The sequence below is a fragment of the Dermacentor andersoni genome, chromosome 4 (genome assembly GCF_023375885.2).
Source record: "Dermacentor andersoni chromosome 4, qqDerAnde1_hic_scaffold, whole genome shotgun sequence".
Lineage (NCBI taxonomy): Eukaryota > Metazoa > Arthropoda > Arachnida > Ixodida > Ixodidae > Dermacentor > Dermacentor andersoni.
Genome location: NC_092817.1, coordinates 181482169 through 181486556, shown reverse-complemented (window position 1 = coordinate 181486556; position 4388 = coordinate 181482169). Strand labels below are relative to the sequence as shown.

General features: G+C 46.4%; 1 non-coding gene across 1 annotated transcript; it reads right to left on the bottom strand.

The window, feature by feature from the left end:
- Positions 1-3785: 3785 nt before the first annotated feature.
- Positions 3786-3858, bottom strand: TRNAS-GGA (transfer RNA serine (anticodon GGA)). Its single transcript has one exon. It is a non-coding gene; the product is annotated as a tRNA-Ser (tRNA).
- Between the last annotated feature and the right edge of the window lie 530 nt (positions 3859-4388).

Here is a 4388-nt window from a genome sequence, read left to right as displayed (position 1 = left end):
AATAAGGAAACCATAAATTAATGGAAATTAAAGTGGATGAAAAAACAACTTGCCGCAGGTGGGAACCGAACCCACAACCTTCGCATTTCGCGTGCGATGCTCTACCAATTGAGCTACCGCGGCGCTGTTTCCCCATCCACTTTCTTGGGTATTTATGTGTCCTAGTAGAACCCTGGGAGTGTTAGCCAGCGCCATCACTCACATACCTTGGCGGCTGACGTGGAACGTCTTTCTTGCCGCAGGCGTCACGAGAACGTGATCTTTTTGGGTGAAGGCAACTGGTCAATAAACCCACACATGCTACCTGAAGGCATCAATGTTGCCGGATTCGAGACCCTCGTTATGTAATAAACGAGAAGAGAGGGGGTTAACCGAGGGTCCCGATTTTTATTAGTCATATCATGAGAAGCCAACAAACACTGACACCAAGGACAACATAGGGGAAATTACTTGTGTTTAATAAATGAAATAAGGAAACCATAAATTAATGGAAATTAAAGTGGATGAAAAAACAACTTGCCGCAGGTGGGAACCGAACCCACAACCTTCGCATTTCGCGTGCGATGCTCTACCAATTGAGCTACCGCGGCGCTGTTTCCCCATCCACTTTCTTGGGTATTTATGTGTCCTAGTAGAACCCTGGGAGTGTTAGCCAGCGCCATCACTCACATACCTTGGCGGCTGACGTGGAACGTCTTCCTTGCCGCAGGCGTCACGAGAACGTGATCTTTTTGGGTGAAGGCAACTGGTCAATAAACCCACACATGCTACCTGAAGGCATCAATGTTGCCGGATTCGAGACCCTCGTTATGTAATAAACGAGAAGAGAGGGGGTTAACCGAGGGTCCCGATTTTTATTAGTCATATCATGAGAAGCCAACAAACACTGACACCAAGGACAACATAGGGGAAATTACTTGTGTTTAATAAATGAAATAAGGAAACCATAAATTAATGGAAATTAAAGTGGATGAAAAAACAACTTGCCGCAGGTGGGAACCGAACCCACAACCTTCGCATTTCGCGTGCGATGCTCTACCAATTGAGCTACCGCGGCGCTGTTTCCCCATCCACTTTCTTGGGTATTTATGTGTCCTAGGAGAACCCTGGGAGTGTTAGCCAGCGCCATCACTCACATACCTTGGCGGCTGACGTGGAACGTCTTTCTTGCCGCAGGCGTCACGAGAACGTGATCTTTTTGGGTGAAGGCAACTGGTCAATAAACCCACACATGCTACCTGAAGGCATCAATGTTGCCGGATTCGAGACCCTCGTTATGTAATAAACGAGAAGAGAGGGGGTTAACCGAGGGTCCCGATTTTTATTAGTCATATCATGAGAAGCCAACAAACACTGACACCAAGGACAACATAGGGGAAATTACTTGTGTTTAATAAATTAAATAAGGAAACCATAAATTAATGGAAATTAAAGTGGATGAAAAAACAACTTGCCACAGGTGGGAACCGAACCCACAACCTTCGCATTTCGCGTGCGATGCTCTACCAATTGAGCTACCGCGGCGCTGTTTCCCCATCCACTTTCTTGGGTATTTATGTGTCCTAGTAGAACCCTGGGAGTGTTAGCCAGCGCCATCACTCACATACCTTGGCGGCTGACGTGGAACGTCTTTCTTGCCGCAGGCGTCACGAGAACGTGATCTTTTTGGGTGAAGGCAACTGGTCAATAAGCCCACACATGCTACCTGAAGGCATCAATGTTGCCGGATTCGAGACCCTCGTTATGTAATAAACGAGAAGAGAGGGGGTTAACCGAGGGTCCCGATTTTTATTAGTCATATCATGAGAAGCCAACAAACACAGACACCAAGGACAACATAGGGGAAATTACTTGTGTTTAATAAATGAAATAAGGAAACCATAAATTAATGGAAATTAAAGTGGATGAAAAAACAACTTGCCGCAGGTGGGAACCGAACCCACAACCTTCGCATTTCGCGTGCGATGCTCTACCAATTGAGCTACCGCGGCGCTGTTTCCCCATCCACTTTCTTGGGTATTTATGTGTCCTAGTAGAACCCTGGGAGTGTTAGCCAGCGCCATCACTCACATACCTTGGCGGCTGACGTGGAACGTCTTTCTTGCCGCAGGCGTCACGAGAACGTGATCTTTTTGGGTGAGGGCAACTGGTCAATAAACCCACACATGCTACCTGAAGGCATCAATGTTGCCGGATTCGAGACCCTCGTTATGTAATAAACGAGAAGAGAGGGGGTTAACCGAGGGTCCCGATTTTTATTAGTCATATCATGAGAAGCCAACAAACACTGACACCAAGGACAACATAGGGGAAATTACTTGTGTTTAATAAATGAAATAAGGAAACCATAAATTAATGGAAATTAAAGTGGATGAAAAAACAACTTGCCGCAGGTGGGAACCGAACCCACAACCTTCGCATTTCGCGTGCGATGCTCTACCAATTGAGCTACCGCGGCGCTGTTTCCCCATCCACTTTCTTGGGTATTTATGTGTCCTAGTAGAACCCTGGGAGTGTTAGCCAGCGCCATCACTCACATACCTTGGCGGCTGACGTGGAACGTCTTTCTTGCCGCAGGCGTCACGAGAACGTCATCTTTTTGGGTGAAGGCAACTGGTCAATAAACCCACACATGCTACCTGAAGGCATCAATGTTGCCGGATTCGAGACCCTCGTTATGTAATAAACGAGAAGAGAGGGGGTTAACCGAGGGTCCCGATTTTTATTAGTCATATCATGAGAAGCCAACAAACACTGACACCAAGGACAACATAGGGGAAATTACTTGTGTTTAATAAATGAAATAAGGAAACCATAAATTAATGGAAATTAAAGTGGATGAAAAAACAACTTGCCGCAGGTGGGAACCGAACCCACAACCTTCGCATTTCGCGTGCGATGCTCTACCAATTGAGCTACCGCGGCGCTGTTTCCCCATCCACTTTCTTGGGTATTTATGTGTCCTAGTAGAACCCTGGGAGTGTTAGCCAGCGCCATCACTCACATACCTTGGCGGCTGACGTGGAACGTCTTTCTTGCCGCAGGCGTCACGAGAACGTGATCTTTTTGGGTGAAGGCAACTGGTCAATAAACCCACACATGCTACCTGAAGGCATCAATGTTGCCGGATTCGAGACCCTCGTTATGTAATAAACGAGAAGAGAGGGGGTTAACCGAGGGTCCCGATTTTTATTAGTCATATCATGAGAAGCCAACAAACACTGATACCAAGGACAACATAGGGGAAATTACTTGTGTTTAATAAATGAAATAAGGAAACCATAAATTAATGGAAATTAAAGTGGATGAAAAAACAACTTGCCACAGGTGGGAACCGAACCCACAACCTTCGCATTTCGCGTGCGATGCTCTACCAATTGAGCTACCGCGGCGCTGTTTCCCCATCCACTTTCTTGGGTATTTATGTGTCCTAGTAGAACCCTGGGAGTGTTAGCCAGCGCCATCACTCACATACCTTGGCGGCTGACGTGGAACGTCTTTCTTGCCGCAGGCGTCACGAGAACGTGATCTTTTTGGGTGAAGGCAACTGGTCAATAAACCCACACATGCTACCTGAAGGCATCAATATTGCCGGATTCGAGACCCTCGTTATGTAATAAACGAGAAGAGAGGGGGTTAACCGAGGGTCCCGATTTTTATTAGTCATATCATGAGAAGCCAACAAACACTGACACCAAGGACAACATAGGGGAAATTACTTGTGTTTAATAAATGAAATAAGGAAACCATAAATTAATGGAAAAAAAGTGGATGAAAAAACAACTTGCCGCAGGTGGGAACCGAACCCACAACCTTCGCATTTCCCGTGCGATGCTCTACCAATTGAGCTACCGCGGCGCTGTTTCCCCATCCACTTTCTTGGGTATTTATGTGTCCTAGTAGAACCCTGGGAGTGTTAGCCAGCGCCATCACTCACATACCTTGGCGGCTGACGTGGAACGTCTTTCTTGCCGCAGGCGTCACGAGAACGTGATCTTTTTGGGTGAAGGCAACTGGTCAATAAACCCACACATGCTACCTGAAGGCATCAATGTTGCCGGATTCGAGACCCTCGTTATGTAATAAACGAGAAGAGAGGGGGTTAACCGAGGGTCCCGATTTTTATTAGTCATATCATGAGAAGCCAACAAACACTGACACCAAGGACAACATAGGGGAAATTACTTGTGTTTAATAAATGAAATAAGGAAACCATAAATTAATGGAAATTAAAGTGGATGAAAAAACAACTTGCCGCAGGTGGGAACCGAACCCACAACCTTCGCATTTCGCGTGCGATGCTCTACCAATTGAGCTACCGCGGCGCTGTTTCCCCATCCACTTTCTTGGGTATTTATGTGTCCTAGTAGAACCCTGGGAGTGTTAGC